Source organism: Ranitomeya imitator, unplaced genomic scaffold, assembly GCF_032444005.1.
Source record: "Ranitomeya imitator isolate aRanImi1 unplaced genomic scaffold, aRanImi1.pri SCAFFOLD_24, whole genome shotgun sequence".
Taxonomy (NCBI): domain Eukaryota; kingdom Metazoa; phylum Chordata; class Amphibia; order Anura; family Dendrobatidae; genus Ranitomeya; species Ranitomeya imitator.
Window position 1 is genome coordinate 511,536 of NW_027194605.1, and position 16,375 is coordinate 527,910.

Genomic DNA, 16,375 nt, shown 5'->3' on the forward strand with positions numbered 1-16,375 from the left:
CATTCGCCTAACACGCGAAAGGTCCCCAGTTCAAAACTGGGCAGAAACATGCCATAATGCTTTGCTGACAAAGCTATTGACTTTCAGTTCTTGATCTCGATTGCTTGTCGTGAGCCCAGTAACGTCTGTTATCTAGTTTCTGTAGTGTAGTGGTTATCACGTTTGCTTTACACGCGAAAGGTCTCCGGTTCGATCCCGGGCAGAAGCATGCGGTTTCTCTTTATTTTGATCACAAGTGTATATTGTTGATGTAATCAGCATCATTTTTACCCCTTTGATGATTTCTACATGCGTCTGCTTTTGTCAAGAGTGTGTGTTTTTGACATTGTATACGTTTTTCTAGTTCAAGTAACACCTGATAGGATCAAGGTGCGAAAGCAGGCATCTACTTGCTTTTTCTCTTTCTTTTTGGCTTTTGGACAAAGGCATGAGATTTATTTTTGCAAAATGGTTTTGTTTCCATGTTTTTTCTTTTTTTCAGTAGTCTGACAAATGAAAGGTTCCTTGGTTGAAAAGTGCACTTTGTCCTGTGTTCAGACATAGAGGAAGACCTGTTGAGTTTGGCTGGATCATTTTTTTTCAATTTCATTTCGGTGTGTTTGAACAGTTTGAGCTTAGCACGGAGTTTCTGTAGTGTAGTGGTTATCACGTTCGCCTAACACGCGAAAGGTCCCCAGTTCAAAACTGGGCAGAAACACGCCATTATGCTTTGCTGACAAAGCTATTGACTTTCAGTTCTTGATCTCGATTGCTTGTCGTGAGCCCAGTAACGTCTTTCATCTAGTTTCTGTAGTGTAGTGGTTATCACGTTCGCCTCACACGCGAAAGGTCCCCAGTTCGAAACTGGGCAGAAACAATGCATTTTGACTTTCAATCCTTGATCTTTATTCCTTGCCATGACCACAGTAACCTTTTTCGTTCCGTTTCTGTAGTGTAGTGGTTATCACATTCGCCTAACACGCGAAAGGTCCCCAGTTCAAAACTGGGCAGAAACATGCCATAATGCTTTGCTGACAAAGCTATTGACTTTCAGTTCTTGATCTCGATTGCTTGTCGTGAGCCCAGTAACGTCTGTTATCTAGTTTCTGTAGTGTAGTGGTTATCACGTTCGCTTTACACGCGAAAGGTCTCCGGTTCGATCCCGGGCAGAAGCATGCGGTTTCTCTTTATTTTGATCACAAGTGTATATTGTTGATGTAATCAGCATCATTTTTACCCCTTTGATGATTTCTACATGCGTCTGCTTTTGTCAAGAGTGTGTGTTTTTGACATTGTATACGTTTTTCTAGTTCAAGTAACACCTGATAGGATCAAGGTGCGAAAGCAGGCATCTACTTGCTTTTTCTCTTTCTTTTTGGCTTTTGGACAAAGGCATGAGATTTTTTTTTTGCAAAATGGTTTTGTTTCCATGTTTTTTCTTTTTTTCAGTAGTCTGACAAATGAAAGGTTCCTTGGTTGAAAAGTGCACTTTGTCCTGTGTTCAGACATAGAGGAAGACCTGTTGAGTTTGGCTGGATCATTTTTTTTCAATTTCATTTCGGTGTGTTTGAACAGTTTGAGCTTAGCACGGAGTTTCTGTAGTGTAGTGGTTATCACGTTCGCCTAACACGCGAAAGGTCCCCAGTTCAAAACTGGGCAGAAACACGCCATTATGCTTTGCTGACAAAGCTATTGACTTTCAGTTCTTGATCTCGATTGCTTGTCGTGAGCCCAGTAACGTCTTTCATCTAGTTTCTGTAGTGTAGTGGTTATCACGTTCGCCTCACACGCGAAAGGTCCCCAGTTCGAAACTGGGCAGAAACAATGCATTTTGACTTTCAATCCTTGATCTTTATTCCTTGCCATGACCACAGTAACCTTTTTCGTTCCGTTTCTGTAGTGTAGTGGTTATCACATTCGCCTAACACGCGAAAGGTCCCCAGTTCAAAACTGGGCAGAAACATGCCATAATGCTTTGCTGACAAAGCTATTGACTTTCAGTTCTTGATCTCGATTGCTTGTCGTGAGCCCAGTAACGTCTGTTATCTAGTTTCTGTAGTGTAGTGGTTATCACGTTCGCTTTACACGCGAAAGGTCTCCGGTTCGATCCCGGGCAGAAGCATGCGGTTTCTCTTTATTTTGATCACAAGTGTATATTGTTGATGTAATCAGCATCATTTTTACCCCTTTGATGATTTCTACATGCGTCTGCTTTTGTCAAGAGTGTGTGTTTTTGACATTGTATACGTTTTTCTAGTTCAAGTAACACCTGATAGGATCAAGGTGCGAAAGCAGGCATCTACTTGCTTTTTCTCTTTCTTTTTGGCTTTTGGACAAAGGCATGAGATTTTTTTTTGCAAAATGGTTTTGTTTCCATGTTTTTTCTTTTTTTCAGTAGTCTGACAAATGAAAGGTTCCTTGGTTGAAAAGTGCACTTTGTCCTGTGTTCAGACATAGAGGAAGACCTGTTGAGTTTGGCTGGATCATTTTTTTTCAATTTCATTTCGGTGTGTTTGAACAGTTTGAGCTTAGCACGGAGTTTCTGTAGTGTAGTGGTTATCACGTTCGCCTAACACGCGAAAGGTCCCCAGTTCAAAACTGGGCAGAAACACGCCATTATGCTTTGCTGACAAAGCTATTGACTTTCAGTTCTTGATCTCGATTGCTTGTCGTGAGCCCAGTAACGTCTTTCATCTAGTTTCTGTAGTGTAGTGGTTATCACGTTCGCCTCACACGCGAAAGGTCCCCAGTTCGAAACTGGGCAGAAACAATGCATTTTGACTTTCAATCCTTGATCTTTATTCCTTGCCATGACCACAGTAACCTTTTTCGTTCCGTTTCTGTAGTGTAGTGGTTATCACATTCGCCTAACACGCGAAAGGTCCCCAGTTCAAAACTGGGCAGAAACATGCCATAATGCTTTGCTGACAAAGCTATTGACTTTCAGTTCTTGATCTCGATTGCTTGTCGTGAGCCCAGTAACATCTGTTATCTAGTTTCTGTAGTGTAGTGGTTATCACGTTCGCTTTACACGCGAAAGGTCTCCGGTTCGATCCCGGGCAGAAGCATGCGGTTTCTCTTTATTTTGATCACAAGTGTATATTGTTGATGTAATCAGCATCATTTTTACCCCTTTGATGATTTCTACATGCGTCTGCTTTTGTCAAGAGTGTGTGTTTTTGACATTGTATACGTTTTTCTAGTTCAAGTAACACCTGATAGGATCAAGGTGCGAAAGCAGGCATCTACTTGCTTTTTCTCTTTCTTTTTGGCTTTTGGACAAAGGCATGAGATTTTTTTTTGCAAAATGGTTTTGTTTCCATGTTTTTTCTTTTTTTCAGTAGTCTGACAAATGAAAGGTTCCTTGGTTGAAAAGTGCACTTTGTCCTGTGTTCAGACATAGAGGAAGACCTGTTGAGTTTGGCTGGATCATTTTTTTTCAATTTCATTTCGGTGTGTTTGAACAGTTTGAGCTTAGCACGGAGTTTCTGTAGTGTAGTGGTTATCACGTTCGCCTAACACGCGAAAGGTCCCCAGTTCAAAACTGGGCAGAAACACGCCATTATGCTTTGCTGACAAAGCTATTGACTTTCAGTTCTTGATCTCGATTGCTTGTCGTGAGCCCAGTAACGTCTTTCATCTAGTTTCTGTAGTGTAGTGGTTATCACGTTCGCCTCACACGCGAAAGGTCCCCAGTTCGAAACTGGGCAGAAACAATGCATTTTGACTTTCAATCCTTGATCTTTATTCCTTGCCATGACCACAGTAACCTTTTTCGTTCCGTTTCTGTAGTGTAGTGGTTATCACATTCGCCTAACACGCGAAAGGTCCCCAGTTCAAAACTGGGCAGAAACATGCCATAATGCTTTGCTGACAAAGCTATTGACTTTCAGTTCTTGATCTCGATTGCTTGTCGTGAGCCCAGTAACATCTGTTATCTAGTTTCTGTAGTGTAGTGGTTATCACGTTCGCTTTACACGCGAAAGGTCTCCGGTTCGATCCCGGGCAGAAGCATGCGGTTTCTCTTTATTTTGATCACAAGTGTATATTGTTGATGTAATCAGCATCATTTTTACCCCTTTGATGATTTCTACATGCGTCTGCTTTTGTCAAGAGTGTGTGTTTTTGACATTGTATACGTTTTTCTAGTTCAAGTAACACCTGATAGGATCAAGGTGCGAAAGCAGGCATCTACTTGCTTTTTCTCTTTCTTTTTGGCTTTTGGACAAAGGCATGAGATTTTTTTTTGCAAAATGGTTTTGTTTCCATGTTTTTTCTTTTTTTCAGTAGTCTGACAAATGAAAGGTTCCTTGGTTGAAAAGTGCACTTTGTCCTGTGTTCAGACATAGAGGAAGACCTGTTGAGTTTGGCTGGATCATTTTTTTTCAATTTCATTTCGGTGTGTTTGAACAGTTTGAGCTTAGCACGGAGTTTCTGTAGTGTAGTGGTTATCACGTTCGCCTAACACGCGAAAGGTCCCCAGTTCAAAACTGGGCAGAAACACGCCATTATGCTTTGCTGACAAAGCTATTGACTTTCAGTTCTTGATCTCGATTGCTTGTCGTGAGCCCAGTAACGTCTTTCATCTAGTTTCTGTAGTGTAGTGGTTATCACGTTCGCCTCACACGCGAAAGGTCCCCAGTTCGAAACTGGGCAGAAACAATGCATTTTGACTTTCAATCCTTGATCTTTATTCCTTGCCATGACCACAGTAACCTTTTTCGTTCCGTTTCTGTAGTGTAGTGGTTATCACATTCGCCTAACACGCGAAAGGTCCCCAGTTCAAAACTGGGCAGAAACATGCCATAATGCTTTGCTGACAAAGCTATTGACTTTCAGTTCTTGATCTCGATTGCTTGTCGTGAGCCCAGTAACGTCTGTTATCTAGTTTCTGTAGTGTAGTGGTTATCACGTTCGCTTTACACGCGAAAGGTCTCCGGTTCGATCCCGGGCAGAAGCATGCGGTTTCTCTTTATTTTGATCACAAGTGTATATTGTTGATGTAATCAGCATCATTTTTACCCCTTTGATGATTTCTACATGCGTCTGCTTTTGTCAAGAGTGTGTGTTTTTGACATTGTATACGTTTTTCTAGTTCAAGTAACACCTGATAGGATCAAGGTGCGAAAGCAGGCATCTACTTGCTTTTTCTCTTTCTTTTTGGCTTTTGGACAAAGGCATGAGATTTTTTTTTGCAAAATGGTTTTGTTTCCATGTTTTTTCTTTTTTTCAGTAGTCTGACAAATGAAAGGTTCCTTGGTTGAAAAGTGCACTTTGTCCTGTGTTCAGACATAGAGGAAGACCTGTTGAGTTTGGCTGGATCATTTTTTTTCAATTTCATTTCGGTGTGTTTGAACAGTTTGAGCTTAGCACGGAGTTTCTGTAGTGTAGTGGTTATCACGTTCGCCTAACACGCGAAAGGTCCCCAGTTCAAAACTGGGCAGAAACACGCCATTATGCTTTGCTGACAAAGCTATTGACTTTCAGTTCTTGATCTCGATTGCTTGTCGTGAGCCCAGTAACGTCTTTCATCTAGTTTCTGTAGTGTAGTGGTTATCACGTTCGCCTCACACGCGAAAGGTCCCCAGTTCGAAACTGGGCAGAAACAATGCATTTTGACTTTCAATCCTTGATCTTTATTCCTTGCCATGACCACAGTAACCTTTTTCGTTCCGTTTCTGTAGTGTAGTGGTTATCACATTCGCCTAACACGCGAAAGGTCCCCAGTTCAAAACTGGGCAGAAACATGCCATAATGCTTTGCTGACAAAGCTATTGACTTTCAGTTCTTGATCTCGATTGCTTGTCGTGAGCCCAGTAACATCTGTTATCTAGTTTCTGTAGTGTAGTGGTTATCACGTTCGCTTAACACGCGAAAGGTCTCCGGTTCGATCCCGGGCAGAAGCATGCGGTTTCTCTTTATTTTGATCACAAGTGTATATTGTTGATGTAATCAGCATCATTTTTACCCCTTTGATGATTTCTACATGCGTCTGCTTTTGTCAAGAGTGTGTGTTTTTGACATTGTATACGTTTTTCTAGTTCAAGTAACACCTGATAGGATCAAGGTGCGAAAGCAGGCATCTACTTGCTTTTTCTCTTTCTTTTTGGCTTTTGGACAAAGGCATGAGATTTTTTTTTGCAAAATGGTTTTGTTTCCATGTTTTTTCTTTTTTTCAGTAGTCTGACAAATGAAAGGTTCCTTGGTTGAAAAGTGCACTTTGTCCTGTGTTCAGACATAGAGGAAGACCTGTTGAGTTTGGCTGGATCATTTTTTTTCAATTTCATTTCGGTGTGTTTGAACAGTTTGAGCTTAGCACGGAGTTTCTGTAGTGTAGTGGTTATCACGTTCGCCTAACACGCGAAAGGTCCCCAGTTCAAAACTGGGCAGAAACACGCCATTATGCTTTGCTGACAAAGCTATTGACTTTCAGTTCTTGATCTCGATTGCTTGTCGTGAGCCCAGTAACGTCTTTCATCTAGTTTCTGTAGTGTAGTGGTTATCACGTTCGCCTCACACGCGAAAGGTCCCCAGTTCGAAACTGGGCAGAAACAATGCATTTTGACTTTCAATCCTTGATCTTTATTCCTTGCCATGACCACAGTAACCTTTTTCGTTCCGTTTCTGTAGTGTAGTGGTTATCACATTCGCCTAACACGCGAAAGGTCCCCAGTTCAAAACTGGGCAGAAACATGCCATAATGCTTTGCTGACAAAGCTATTGACTTTCAGTTCTTGATCTCGATTGCTTGTCGTGAGCCCAGTAACGTCTGTTATCTAGTTTCTGTAGTGTAGTGGTTATCACGTTCGCTTTACACGCGAAAGGTCTCCGGTTCGATCCCGGGCAGAAGCATGCGGTTTCTCTTTATTTTGATCACAAGTGTATATTGTTGATGTAATCAGCATCATTTTTACCCCTTTGATGATTTCTACATGCGTCTGCTTTTGTCAAGAGTGTGTGTTTTTGACATTGTATACGTTTTTCTAGTTCAAGTAACACCTGATAGGATCAAGGTGCGAAAGCAGGCATCTACTTGCTTTTTCTCTTTCTTTTTGGCTTTTGGACAAAGGCATGAGATTTTTTTTTGCAAAATGGTTTTGTTTCCATGTTTTTTCTTTTTTTCAGTAGTCTGACAAATGAAAGGTTCCTTGGTTGAAAAGTGCACTTTGTCCTGTGTTCAGACATAGAGGAAGACCTGTTGAGTTTGGCTGGATCATTTTTTTTCAATTTCATTTCGGTGTGTTTGAACAGTTTGAGCTTAGCACGGAGTTTCTGTAGTGTAGTGGTTATCACGTTCGCCTAACACGCGAAAGGTCCCCAGTTCAAAACTGGGCAGAAACACGCCATTATGCTTTGCTGACAAAGCTATTGACTTTCAGTTCTTGATCTCGATTGCTTGTCGTGAGCCCAGTAACGTCTTTCATCTAGTTTCTGTAGTGTAGTGGTTATCACGTTCGCCTCACACGCGAAAGGTCCCCAGTTCGAAACTGGGCAGAAACAATGCATTTTGACTTTCAATCCTTGATCTTTATTCCTTGCCATGACCACAGTAACCTTTTTCGTTCCGTTTCTGTAGTGTAGTGGTTATCACATTCGCCTAACACGCGAAAGGTCCCCAGTTCAAAACTGGGCAGAAACATGCCATAATGCTTTGCTGACAAAGCTATTGACTTTCAGTTCTTGATCTCGATTGCTTGTCGTGAGCCCAGTAACGTCTGTTATCTAGTTTCTGTAGTGTAGTGGTTATCACGGTCGCTTTACACGCGAAAGGTCTCCGGTTCGATCCCGGGCAGAAGCATGCGGTTTCTCTTTATTTTGATCACAAGTGTTTATTGTTGATGTAATCAGCATCATTTTTACCCCTTTGATGATTTCTACATGCGTCTGCTTTTGTCAAGAGTGTGTGTTTTTGACATTGTATACGTTTTTCTAGTTCAAGTAACACCTGATAGGATCAAGGTGCGAAAGCAGGCATCTACTTGCTTTTTCTCTTTCTTTTTGGCTTTTGGACAAAGGCATGAGATTTTTTTTTGCAAAATGGTTTTGTTTCCATGTTTTTTCTTTTTTTCAGTAGTCTGACAAATGAAAGGTTCCTTGGTTGAAAAGTGCACTTTGTCCTGTGTTCAGACATAGAGGAAGACCTGTTGAGTTTGGCTGGATCATTTTTTTTCAATTTCATTTCGGTGTGTTTGAACAGTTTGAGCTTAGCACGGAGTTTCTGTAGTGTAGTGGTTATCACGTTCGCCTAACACGCGAAAGGTCCCCAGTTCAAAACTGGGCAGAAACACGCCATTATGCTTTGCTGACAAAGCTATTGACTTTCAGTTCTTGATCTCGATTGCTTGTCGTGAGCCCAGTAACGTCTTTCATCTAGTTTCTGTAGTGTAGTGGTTATCACGTTCGCCTCACACGCGAAAGGTCCCCAGTTCGAAACTGGGCAGAAACAATGCATTTTGACTTTCAATCCTTGATCTTTATTCCTTGCCATGACCACAGTAACCTTTTTCGTTCCGTTTCTGTAGTGTAGTGGTTATCACATTCGCCTAACACGCGAAAGGTCCCCAGTTCAAAACTGGGCAGAAACATGCCATAATGCTTTGCTGACAAAGCTATTGACTTTCAGTTCTTGATCTCGATTGCTTGTCGTGAGCCCAGTAACGTCTGTTATCTAGTTTCTGTAGTGTAGTGGTTATCACGTTCGCTTTACACGCAAAAGGTCTCCGGTTCGATCCCGGGCAGAAGCATGCGGTTTCTCTTTATTTTGATCACAAGTGTATATTGTTGATGTAATCAGCATCATTTTTACCCCTTTGATGATTTCTACATGCGTCTGCTTTTGTCAAGAGTGTGTGTTTTTGACATTGTATACGTTTTTCTAGTTCAAGTAACACCTGATAGGATCAAGGTGCGAAAGCAGGCATCTACTTGCTTTTTCTCTTTCTTTTTGGCTTTTGGACAAAGGCATGAGATTTTTTTTTGCAAAATGGTTTTGTTTCCATGTTTTTTCTTTTTTTCAGTAGTCTGACAAATGAAAGGTTCCTTGGTTGAAAAGTGCACTTTGTCCTGTGTTCAGACATAGAGGAAGACCTGTTGAGTTTGGCTGGATCATTTTTTTTCAATTTCATTTCGGTGTGTTTGAACAGTTTGAGCTTAGCACGGAGTTTCTGTAGTGTAGTGGTTATCACGTTCGCCTAACACGCGAAAGGTCCCCAGTTCAAAACTGGGCAGAAACACGCCATTATGCTTTGCTGACAAAGCTATTGACTTTCAGTTCTTGATCTCGATTGCTTGTCGTGAGCCCAGTAACGTCTTTCATCTAGTTTCTGTAGTGTAGTGGTTATCACGTTCGCCTCACACGCGAAAGGTCCCCAGTTCGAAACTGGGCAGAAACAATGCATTTTGACTTTCAATCCTTGATCTTTATTCCTTGCCATGACCACAGTAACCTTTTTCGTTCCGTTTCTGTAGTGTAGTGGTTATCACATTCGCCTAACACGCGAAAGGTCCCCAGTTCAAAACTGGGCAGAAACATGCCATAATGCTTTGCTGACAAAGCTATTGACTTTCAGTTCTTGATCTCGATTGCTTGTCGTGAGCCCAGTAACGTCTGTTATCTAGTTTCTGTAGTGTAGTGGTTATCACGTTCGCTTTACACGCGAAAGGTCTCCGGTTCGATCCCGGGCAGAAGCATGCGGTTTCTCTTTATTTTGATCACAAGTGTATATTGTTGATGTAATCAGCATCATTTTTACCCCTTTGATGATTTCTACATGCGTCTGCTTTTGTCAAGAGTGTGTGTTTTTGACATTGTATACGTTTTTCTAGTTCAAGTAACACCTGATAGGATCAAGGTGCGAAAGCAGGCATCTACTTGCTTTTTCTCTTTCTTTTTGGCTTTTGGACAAAGGCATGAGATTTTTTTTTGCAAAATGGTTTTGTTTCCATGTTTTTTCTTTTTTTCAGTAGTCTGACAAATGAAAGGTTCCTTGGTTGAAAAGTGCACTTTGTCCTGTGTTCAGACATAGAGGAAGACCTGTTGAGTTTGGCTGGATCATTTTTTTTCAATTTCATTTCGGTGTGTTTGAACAGTTTGAGCTTAGCACGGAGTTTCTGTAGTGTAGTGGTTATCACGTTCGCCTAACACGCGAAAGGTCCCCAGTTCAAAACTGGGCAGAAACACGCCATTATGCTTTGCTGACAAAGCTATTGACTTTCAGTTCTTGATCTCGATTGCTTGTCGTGAGCCCAGTAACGTCTTTCATCTAGTTTCTGTAGTGTAGTGGTTATCACGTTCGCCTCACACGCGAAAGGTCCCCAGTTCGAAACTGGGCAGAAACAATGCATTTTGACTTTCAATCCTTGATCTTTATTCCTTGCCATGACCACAGTAACCTTTTTCGTTCCGTTTCTGTAGTGTAGTGGTTATCACATTCGCCTAACACGCGAAAGGTCCCCAGTTCAAAACTGGGCAGAAACATGCCATAATGCTTTGCTGACAAAGCTATTGACTTTCAGTTCTTGATCTCGATTGCTTGTCGTGAGCCCAGTAACGTCTGTTATCTAGTTTCTGTAGTGTAGTGGTTATCACGTTCGCTTTACACGCGAAAGGTCTCCGGTTCGATCCCGGGCAGAAGCATGCGGTTTCTCTTTATTTTGATCACAAGTGTATATTGTTGATGTAATCAGCATCATTTTTACCCCTTTGATGATTTCTACATGCGTCTGCTTTTGTCAAGAGTGTGTGTTTTTGACATTGTATACGTTTTTCTAGTTCAAGTAACACCTGATAGGATCAAGGTGCGAAAGCAGGCATCTACTTGCTTTTTCTCTTTCTTTTTGGCTTTTGGACAAAGGCATGAGATTTTTTTTTTGCAAAATGGTTTTGTTTCCATGTTTTTTCTTTTTTTCAGTAGTCTGACAAATGAAAGGTTCCTTGGTTGAAAAGTGCACTTTGTCCTGTGTTCAGACATAGAGGAAGACCTGTTGAGTTTGGCTGGATCATTTTTTTTCAATTTCATTTCGGTGTGTTTGAACAGTTTGAGCTTAGCACGGAGTTTCTGTAGTGTAGTGGTTATCACGTTCGCCTAACACGCGAAAGGTCCCCAGTTCAAAACTGGGCAGAAACACGCCATTATGCTTTGCTGACAAAGCTATTGACTTTCAGTTCTTGATCTCGATTGCTTGTCGTGAGCCCAGTAACGTCTTTCATCTAGTTTCTGTAGTGTAGTGGTTATCACGTTCGCCTCACACGCGAAAGGTCCCCAGTTCGAAACTGGGCAGAAACAATGCATTTTGACTTTCAATCCTTGATCTTTATTCCTTGCCATGACCACAGTAACCTTTTTCATTCCGTTTCTGTAGTGTAGTGGTTATCACATTCGCCTAACACGCGAAAGGTCCCCAGTTCAAAACTGGGCAGAAACATGCCATAATGCTTTGCTGACAAAGCTATTGACTTTCAGTTCTTGATCTCGATTGCTTGTCGTGAGCCCAGTAACGTCTGTTATCTAGTTTCTGTAGTGTAGTGGTTATCACGTTCGCTTTACACGCGAAAGGTCTCCGGTTCGATCCCGGGCAGAAGCATGCGGTTTCTCTTTATTTTGATCACAAGTGTATATTGTTGATGTAATCAGCATCATTTTTACCCCTTTGATGATTTCTACATGCGTCTGCTTTTGTCAAGAGTGTGTGTTTTTGACATTGTATACGTTTTTCTAGTTCAAGTAACACCTGATAGGATCAAGGTGCGAAAGCAGGCATCTACTTGCTTTTTCTCTTTCTTTTTGGCTTTTGGACAAAGGCATGAGATTTTTTTTTTGCAAAATGGTTTTGTTTCCATGTTTTTTCTTTTTTTCAGTAGTCTGACAAATGAAAGGTTCCTTGGTTGAAAAGTGCACTTTGTCCTGTGTTCAGACATAGAGGAAGACCTGTTGAGTTTGGCTGGATCATTTTTTTTCAATTTCATTTCGGTGTGTTTGAACAGTTTGAGCTTAGCACGGAGTTTCTGTAGTGTAGTGGTTATCACGTTCGCCTAACACGCGAAAGGTCCCCAGTTCAAAACTGGGCAGAAACACGCCATTATGCTTTGCTGACAAAGCTATTGACTTTCAGTTCTTGATCTCGATTGCTTGTCGTGAGCCCAGTAACGTCTTTCATCTAGTTTCTGTAGTGTAGTGGTTATCACGTTCGCCTCACACGCGAAAGGTCCCCAGTTCGAAACTGGGCAGAAACAATGCATTTTGACTTTCAATCCTTGATCTTTATTCCTTGCCATGACCACAGTAACCTTTTTCGTTCCGTTTCTGTAGTGTAGTGGTTATCACATTCGCCTAACACGCGAAAGGTCCCCAGTTCAAAACTGGGCAGAAACATGCCATAATGCTTTGCTGACAAAGCTATTGACTTTCAGTTCTTGATCTCGATTGCTTGTCGTGAGCCCAGTAACGTCTGTTATCTAGTTTCTGTAGTGTAGTGGTTATCACGTTCGCTTTACACGCGAAAGGTCTCCGGTTCGATCCCGGGCAGAAGCATGCGGTTTCTCTTTATTTTGATCACAAGTGTATATTGTTGATGTAATCAGCATCATTTTTACCCCTTTGATGATTTCTACATGCGTCTGCTTTTGTCAAGAGTGTGTGTTTTTGACATTGTATACGTTTTTCTAGTTCAAGTAACACCTGATAGGATCAAGGTGCGAAAGCAGGCATCTACTTGCTTTTTCTCTTTCTTTTTGGCTTTTGGACAAAGGCATGAGATTTTTTTTTGCAAAATGGTTTTGTTTCCATGTTTTTTCTTTTTTTCAGTAGTCTGACAAATGAAAGGTTCCTTGGTTGAAAAGTGCACTTTGTCCTGTGTTCAGACATAGAGGAAGACCTGTTGAGTTTGGCTGGATCATTTTTTTTCAATTTCATTTCGGTGTGTTTGAACAGTTTGTGCTTAGCACGGAGTTTCTGTAGTGTAGTGGTTATCACGTTCGCCTAACACGCGAAAGGTCCCCAGTTCAAAACTGGGCAGAAACACGCCATTATGCTGTGCTGACAAAGCTATTGACTTTCAGTTCTTGATCTCGATTGCTTGTCGTGAGCCCAGTAACGTCTTTCATCTAGTTTCTGTAGTGTAGTGGTTATCACGTTCGCCTCACACGCGAAAGGTCCCCAGTTCGAAACTGGGCAGAAACAATGCATTTTGACTTTCAATCCTTGATCTTTATTCCTTGCCATGACCACAGTAACCTTTTTCGTTCCGTTTCTGTAGTGTAGTGGTTATCACATTCGCCTAACACGCGAAAGGTCCCCAGTTCAAAACTGGGCAGAAACATGCCATAATGCTTTGCTGACAAAGCTATTGACTTTCAGTTCTTGATCTCGATTGCTTGTCGTGAGCCCAGTAACGTCTGTTATCTAGTTTCTGTAGTGTAGTGGTTATCACGTTCGCTTTACACGCGAAAGGTCTCCGGTTCGATCCCGGGCAGAAGCATGCGGTTTCTCTTTATTTTGATCACAAGTGTATATTGTTGATGTAATCAGCATCATTTTTACCCCTTTGATGATTTCTACATGCGTCTGCTTTTGTCAAGAGTGTGTGTTTTTGACATTGTATACGTTTTTCTAGTTCAAGTAACACCTGATAGGATCAAGGTGCGAAAGCAGGCATCTACTTGCTTTTTCTCTTTCTTTTTGGCTTTTGGACAAAGGCATGAGATTTTTTTTTGCAAAATGGTTTTGTTTCCATGTTTTTTCTTTTTTTCAGTAGTCTGACAAATGAAAGGTTCCTTGGTTGAAAAGTGCACTTTGTCCTGTGTTCAGACATAGAGGAAGACCTGTTGAGTTTGGCTGGATCATTTTTTTTCAATTTCATTTCGGTGTGTTTGAACAGTTTGAGCTTAGCACGGAGTTTCTGTAGTGTAGTGGTTATCACGTTCGCCTAACACGCGAAAGGTCCCCAGTTCAAAACTGGGCAGAAACACGCCATTATGCTTTGCTGACAAAGCTATTGACTTTCAGTTCTTGATCTCGATTGCTTGTCGTGAGCCCAGTAACGTCTTTCATCTAGTTTCTGTAGTGTAGTGGTTATCACGTTCGCCTCACACGCGAAAGGTCCCCAGTTCGAAACTGGGCAGAAACAATGCATTTTGACTTTCAATCCTTGATCTTTATTCCTTGCCATGACCACAGTAACCTTTTTCGTTCCGTTTCTGTAGTGTAGTGGTTATCACATTCGCCTAACACGCGAAAGGTCCCCAGTTCAAAACTGGGCAGAAACATGCCATAATGCTTTGCTGACAAAGCTATTGACTTTCAGTTCTTGATCTCGATTGCTTGTCGTGAGCCCAGTAACGTCTGTTATCTAGTTTCTGTAGTGTAGTGGTTATCACGTTCGCTTTACACGCGAAAGGTCTCCGGTTCGATCCCGGGCAGAAGCATGCGGTTTCTCTTTATTTTGATCACAAGTGTATATTGTTGATGTAATCAGCATCATTTTTACCCCTTTGATGATTTCTACATGCGTCTGCTTTTGTCAAGAGTGTGTGTTTTTGACATTGTATACGTTTTTCTAGTTCAAGTAACACCTGATAGGATCAAGGTGCGAAAGCAGGCATCTACTTGCTTTTTCTCTTTCTTTTTGGCTTTTGGACAAAGGCATGAGATTTTTTTTTGCAAAATGGTTTTGTTTCCATGTTTTTTCTTTTTTTCAGTAGTCTGACAAATGAAAGGTTCCTTGGTTGAAAAGTGCACTTTGTCCTGTGTTCAGACATAGAGGAAGACCTGTTGAGTTTGGCTGGATCATTTTTTTTCAATTTCATTTCGGTGTGTTTGAACAGTTTGAGCTTAGCACGGAGTTTCTGTAGTGTAGTGGTTATCACGTTCGCCTAACACGCGAAAGGTCCCCAGTTCAAAACTGGGCAGAAACACGCCATTATGCTTTGCTGACAAAGCTATTGACTTTCAGTTCTTGATCTCGATTGCTTGTCGTGAGCCCAGTAACGTCTTTCATCTAGTTTCTGTAGTGTAGTGGTTATCACGTTCGCCTCACACGCGAAAGGTCCCCAGTTCGAAACTGGGCAGAAACAATGCATTTTGACTTTCAATCCTTGATCTTTATTCCTTGCCATGACCACAGTAACCTTTTTCGTTCCGTTTCTGTAGTGTAGTGGTTATCACATTCGCCTAACACGCGAAAGGTCCCCAGTTCAAAACTGGGCAGAAACATGCCATAATGCTTTGCTGACAAAGCTATTGACTTTCAGTTCTTGATCTCGATTGCTTGTCGTGAGCCCAGTAACGTCTGTTATCTAGTTTCTGTAGTGTAGTGGTTATCACGTTCGCTTTACACGCGAAAGGTCTCCGGTTCGATCCCGGGCAGAAGCATGCGGTTTCTCTTTATTTTGATCACAAGTGTATATTGTTGATGTAATCAGCATCATTTTTACCCCTTTGATGATTTCTACATGCGTCTGCTTTTGTCAAGAGTGTGTGTTTTTGACATTGTATACGTTTTTCTAGTTCAAGTAACACCTGATAGGATCAAGGTGCGAAAGCAGGCATCTACTTGCTTTTTCTCTTTCTTTTTGGCTTTTGGACAAAGGCATGAGATTTTTTTTTGCAAAATGGTTTTGTTTCCATGTTTTTTCTTTTTTTCAGTAGTCTGACAAATGAAAGGTTCCTTGGTTGAAAAGTGCACTTTGTCCTGTGTTCAGACATAGAGGAAGACCTGTTGAGTTTGACTGGATCATTTTTTTTCAATTTCATTTCGGTGTGTTTGAACAGTTTGAGCTTAGCACGGAGTTTCTGTAGTGTAGTGGTTATCACGTTCGCCTAACACGCGAAAGGTCCCCAGTTCAAAACTGGGCAGAAACACGCCATTATGCTTTGCTGACAAAGCTATTGACTTTCAGTTCTTGATCTCGATTGCTTGTCGTGAGCCCAGTAACGTCTTTCATCTAGTTTCTGTAGTGTAGTGGTTATCACGTTCGCCTCACACGCGAAAGGTCCCCAGTTCGAAACTGGGCAGAAACAATGCATTTTGACTTTCAATCCTTGATCTTTATTCCTTGCCATGACCACAGTAACCTTTTTCGTTCCGTTTCTGTAGTGTAGTGGTTATCACATTCGCCTAACACGCGAAAGGTCCCCAGTTCAAAACTGGGCAGAAACATGCCATAATGCTTTGCTGACAAAGCTATTGACTTTCAGTTCTTGATCTCGATTGCTTGTCGTGAGCCCAGTAACGTCTGTTATCTAGTTTCTGTAGTGTAGTGGTTATCACGGTCGCTTTACACGCGAAAGGTCTCCGGTTCGATCCCGGGCAGAAGCATGCGGTTTCTCTTTATTTTGATCACAAGTGTTTATTGTTGATGTAATCAGCATCATTTTTACCCCTTTGATGATTTCTACAT

The 16,375-nt window shown here is 41.5% G+C and overlaps 47 non-coding genes across 47 annotated transcripts; all 47 read left to right on the plus strand.

Moving 5' to 3' along the window:
• Positions 1 to 624: 624 nt before the first annotated feature.
• On the plus strand, positions 625 to 697 carry TRNAV-AAC (transfer RNA valine (anticodon AAC)). The gene has a single exon. It is a non-coding gene; the product is annotated as a tRNA-Val (tRNA).
• Positions 698 to 783: 86 nt separating this feature from the next.
• Positions 784 to 856, plus strand: TRNAV-CAC (transfer RNA valine (anticodon CAC)). Its single transcript has one exon. It is a non-coding gene; the product is annotated as a tRNA-Val (tRNA).
• Positions 857 to 1,081: 225 nt separating this feature from the next.
• On the plus strand, positions 1,082 to 1,154 carry TRNAV-UAC (transfer RNA valine (anticodon UAC)). The gene has a single exon. It is a non-coding gene; the product is annotated as a tRNA-Val (tRNA).
• A 417-nt stretch (positions 1,155 to 1,571) lies between these two features.
• Positions 1,572 to 1,644, plus strand: TRNAV-AAC (transfer RNA valine (anticodon AAC)). The gene has a single exon. It is a non-coding gene; the product is annotated as a tRNA-Val (tRNA).
• An 86-nt stretch (positions 1,645 to 1,730) lies between these two features.
• TRNAV-CAC (transfer RNA valine (anticodon CAC)) lies at positions 1,731 to 1,803 on the plus strand. The gene has a single exon. It is a non-coding gene; the product is annotated as a tRNA-Val (tRNA).
• A 225-nt stretch (positions 1,804 to 2,028) lies between these two features.
• Positions 2,029 to 2,101, plus strand: TRNAV-UAC (transfer RNA valine (anticodon UAC)). Its single transcript has one exon. It is a non-coding gene; the product is annotated as a tRNA-Val (tRNA).
• Positions 2,102 to 2,517: 416 nt separating this feature from the next.
• On the plus strand, positions 2,518 to 2,590 carry TRNAV-AAC (transfer RNA valine (anticodon AAC)). Its single transcript has one exon. It is a non-coding gene; the product is annotated as a tRNA-Val (tRNA).
• Positions 2,591 to 2,676: 86 nt separating this feature from the next.
• TRNAV-CAC (transfer RNA valine (anticodon CAC)) lies at positions 2,677 to 2,749 on the plus strand. Its single transcript has one exon. It is a non-coding gene; the product is annotated as a tRNA-Val (tRNA).
• Positions 2,750 to 2,974: 225 nt separating this feature from the next.
• On the plus strand, positions 2,975 to 3,047 carry TRNAV-UAC (transfer RNA valine (anticodon UAC)). Its single transcript has one exon. It is a non-coding gene; the product is annotated as a tRNA-Val (tRNA).
• A 416-nt stretch (positions 3,048 to 3,463) lies between these two features.
• On the plus strand, positions 3,464 to 3,536 carry TRNAV-AAC (transfer RNA valine (anticodon AAC)). Its single transcript has one exon. It is a non-coding gene; the product is annotated as a tRNA-Val (tRNA).
• Positions 3,537 to 3,622: 86 nt separating this feature from the next.
• TRNAV-CAC (transfer RNA valine (anticodon CAC)) lies at positions 3,623 to 3,695 on the plus strand. The gene has a single exon. It is a non-coding gene; the product is annotated as a tRNA-Val (tRNA).
• A 225-nt stretch (positions 3,696 to 3,920) lies between these two features.
• Positions 3,921 to 3,993, plus strand: TRNAV-UAC (transfer RNA valine (anticodon UAC)). The gene has a single exon. It is a non-coding gene; the product is annotated as a tRNA-Val (tRNA).
• Positions 3,994 to 4,409: 416 nt separating this feature from the next.
• On the plus strand, positions 4,410 to 4,482 carry TRNAV-AAC (transfer RNA valine (anticodon AAC)). The gene has a single exon. It is a non-coding gene; the product is annotated as a tRNA-Val (tRNA).
• An 86-nt stretch (positions 4,483 to 4,568) lies between these two features.
• Positions 4,569 to 4,641, plus strand: TRNAV-CAC (transfer RNA valine (anticodon CAC)). The gene has a single exon. It is a non-coding gene; the product is annotated as a tRNA-Val (tRNA).
• Positions 4,642 to 4,866: 225 nt separating this feature from the next.
• On the plus strand, positions 4,867 to 4,939 carry TRNAV-UAC (transfer RNA valine (anticodon UAC)). Its single transcript has one exon. It is a non-coding gene; the product is annotated as a tRNA-Val (tRNA).
• A 416-nt stretch (positions 4,940 to 5,355) lies between these two features.
• Positions 5,356 to 5,428, plus strand: TRNAV-AAC (transfer RNA valine (anticodon AAC)). The gene has a single exon. It is a non-coding gene; the product is annotated as a tRNA-Val (tRNA).
• An 86-nt stretch (positions 5,429 to 5,514) lies between these two features.
• Positions 5,515 to 5,587, plus strand: TRNAV-CAC (transfer RNA valine (anticodon CAC)). Its single transcript has one exon. It is a non-coding gene; the product is annotated as a tRNA-Val (tRNA).
• A 714-nt stretch (positions 5,588 to 6,301) lies between these two features.
• On the plus strand, positions 6,302 to 6,374 carry TRNAV-AAC (transfer RNA valine (anticodon AAC)). Its single transcript has one exon. It is a non-coding gene; the product is annotated as a tRNA-Val (tRNA).
• Positions 6,375 to 6,460: 86 nt separating this feature from the next.
• TRNAV-CAC (transfer RNA valine (anticodon CAC)) lies at positions 6,461 to 6,533 on the plus strand. The gene has a single exon. It is a non-coding gene; the product is annotated as a tRNA-Val (tRNA).
• A 225-nt stretch (positions 6,534 to 6,758) lies between these two features.
• On the plus strand, positions 6,759 to 6,831 carry TRNAV-UAC (transfer RNA valine (anticodon UAC)). Its single transcript has one exon. It is a non-coding gene; the product is annotated as a tRNA-Val (tRNA).
• A 416-nt stretch (positions 6,832 to 7,247) lies between these two features.
• Positions 7,248 to 7,320, plus strand: TRNAV-AAC (transfer RNA valine (anticodon AAC)). Its single transcript has one exon. It is a non-coding gene; the product is annotated as a tRNA-Val (tRNA).
• Positions 7,321 to 7,406: 86 nt separating this feature from the next.
• TRNAV-CAC (transfer RNA valine (anticodon CAC)) lies at positions 7,407 to 7,479 on the plus strand. The gene has a single exon. It is a non-coding gene; the product is annotated as a tRNA-Val (tRNA).
• Positions 7,480 to 8,193: 714 nt separating this feature from the next.
• TRNAV-AAC (transfer RNA valine (anticodon AAC)) lies at positions 8,194 to 8,266 on the plus strand. Its single transcript has one exon. It is a non-coding gene; the product is annotated as a tRNA-Val (tRNA).
• Positions 8,267 to 8,352: 86 nt separating this feature from the next.
• Positions 8,353 to 8,425, plus strand: TRNAV-CAC (transfer RNA valine (anticodon CAC)). The gene has a single exon. It is a non-coding gene; the product is annotated as a tRNA-Val (tRNA).
• Positions 8,426 to 9,139: 714 nt separating this feature from the next.
• On the plus strand, positions 9,140 to 9,212 carry TRNAV-AAC (transfer RNA valine (anticodon AAC)). Its single transcript has one exon. It is a non-coding gene; the product is annotated as a tRNA-Val (tRNA).
• Positions 9,213 to 9,298: 86 nt separating this feature from the next.
• On the plus strand, positions 9,299 to 9,371 carry TRNAV-CAC (transfer RNA valine (anticodon CAC)). The gene has a single exon. It is a non-coding gene; the product is annotated as a tRNA-Val (tRNA).
• Positions 9,372 to 9,596: 225 nt separating this feature from the next.
• Positions 9,597 to 9,669, plus strand: TRNAV-UAC (transfer RNA valine (anticodon UAC)). The gene has a single exon. It is a non-coding gene; the product is annotated as a tRNA-Val (tRNA).
• A 416-nt stretch (positions 9,670 to 10,085) lies between these two features.
• Positions 10,086 to 10,158, plus strand: TRNAV-AAC (transfer RNA valine (anticodon AAC)). Its single transcript has one exon. It is a non-coding gene; the product is annotated as a tRNA-Val (tRNA).
• An 86-nt stretch (positions 10,159 to 10,244) lies between these two features.
• TRNAV-CAC (transfer RNA valine (anticodon CAC)) lies at positions 10,245 to 10,317 on the plus strand. The gene has a single exon. It is a non-coding gene; the product is annotated as a tRNA-Val (tRNA).
• Positions 10,318 to 10,542: 225 nt separating this feature from the next.
• On the plus strand, positions 10,543 to 10,615 carry TRNAV-UAC (transfer RNA valine (anticodon UAC)). Its single transcript has one exon. It is a non-coding gene; the product is annotated as a tRNA-Val (tRNA).
• Positions 10,616 to 11,032: 417 nt separating this feature from the next.
• On the plus strand, positions 11,033 to 11,105 carry TRNAV-AAC (transfer RNA valine (anticodon AAC)). The gene has a single exon. It is a non-coding gene; the product is annotated as a tRNA-Val (tRNA).
• An 86-nt stretch (positions 11,106 to 11,191) lies between these two features.
• TRNAV-CAC (transfer RNA valine (anticodon CAC)) lies at positions 11,192 to 11,264 on the plus strand. The gene has a single exon. It is a non-coding gene; the product is annotated as a tRNA-Val (tRNA).
• Positions 11,265 to 11,489: 225 nt separating this feature from the next.
• Positions 11,490 to 11,562, plus strand: TRNAV-UAC (transfer RNA valine (anticodon UAC)). Its single transcript has one exon. It is a non-coding gene; the product is annotated as a tRNA-Val (tRNA).
• A 417-nt stretch (positions 11,563 to 11,979) lies between these two features.
• Positions 11,980 to 12,052, plus strand: TRNAV-AAC (transfer RNA valine (anticodon AAC)). Its single transcript has one exon. It is a non-coding gene; the product is annotated as a tRNA-Val (tRNA).
• An 86-nt stretch (positions 12,053 to 12,138) lies between these two features.
• TRNAV-CAC (transfer RNA valine (anticodon CAC)) lies at positions 12,139 to 12,211 on the plus strand. The gene has a single exon. It is a non-coding gene; the product is annotated as a tRNA-Val (tRNA).
• Positions 12,212 to 12,436: 225 nt separating this feature from the next.
• Positions 12,437 to 12,509, plus strand: TRNAV-UAC (transfer RNA valine (anticodon UAC)). The gene has a single exon. It is a non-coding gene; the product is annotated as a tRNA-Val (tRNA).
• Positions 12,510 to 12,925: 416 nt separating this feature from the next.
• On the plus strand, positions 12,926 to 12,998 carry TRNAV-AAC (transfer RNA valine (anticodon AAC)). Its single transcript has one exon. It is a non-coding gene; the product is annotated as a tRNA-Val (tRNA).
• Positions 12,999 to 13,084: 86 nt separating this feature from the next.
• TRNAV-CAC (transfer RNA valine (anticodon CAC)) lies at positions 13,085 to 13,157 on the plus strand. The gene has a single exon. It is a non-coding gene; the product is annotated as a tRNA-Val (tRNA).
• A 225-nt stretch (positions 13,158 to 13,382) lies between these two features.
• On the plus strand, positions 13,383 to 13,455 carry TRNAV-UAC (transfer RNA valine (anticodon UAC)). The gene has a single exon. It is a non-coding gene; the product is annotated as a tRNA-Val (tRNA).
• A 416-nt stretch (positions 13,456 to 13,871) lies between these two features.
• Positions 13,872 to 13,944, plus strand: TRNAV-AAC (transfer RNA valine (anticodon AAC)). The gene has a single exon. It is a non-coding gene; the product is annotated as a tRNA-Val (tRNA).
• Positions 13,945 to 14,030: 86 nt separating this feature from the next.
• Positions 14,031 to 14,103, plus strand: TRNAV-CAC (transfer RNA valine (anticodon CAC)). The gene has a single exon. It is a non-coding gene; the product is annotated as a tRNA-Val (tRNA).
• A 225-nt stretch (positions 14,104 to 14,328) lies between these two features.
• TRNAV-UAC (transfer RNA valine (anticodon UAC)) lies at positions 14,329 to 14,401 on the plus strand. The gene has a single exon. It is a non-coding gene; the product is annotated as a tRNA-Val (tRNA).
• A 416-nt stretch (positions 14,402 to 14,817) lies between these two features.
• Positions 14,818 to 14,890, plus strand: TRNAV-AAC (transfer RNA valine (anticodon AAC)). Its single transcript has one exon. It is a non-coding gene; the product is annotated as a tRNA-Val (tRNA).
• An 86-nt stretch (positions 14,891 to 14,976) lies between these two features.
• Positions 14,977 to 15,049, plus strand: TRNAV-CAC (transfer RNA valine (anticodon CAC)). Its single transcript has one exon. It is a non-coding gene; the product is annotated as a tRNA-Val (tRNA).
• A 225-nt stretch (positions 15,050 to 15,274) lies between these two features.
• TRNAV-UAC (transfer RNA valine (anticodon UAC)) lies at positions 15,275 to 15,347 on the plus strand. Its single transcript has one exon. It is a non-coding gene; the product is annotated as a tRNA-Val (tRNA).
• A 416-nt stretch (positions 15,348 to 15,763) lies between these two features.
• Positions 15,764 to 15,836, plus strand: TRNAV-AAC (transfer RNA valine (anticodon AAC)). Its single transcript has one exon. It is a non-coding gene; the product is annotated as a tRNA-Val (tRNA).
• Positions 15,837 to 15,922: 86 nt separating this feature from the next.
• Positions 15,923 to 15,995, plus strand: TRNAV-CAC (transfer RNA valine (anticodon CAC)). The gene has a single exon. It is a non-coding gene; the product is annotated as a tRNA-Val (tRNA).
• The last annotated feature ends 380 nt before the right edge of the window (positions 15,996 to 16,375 follow it).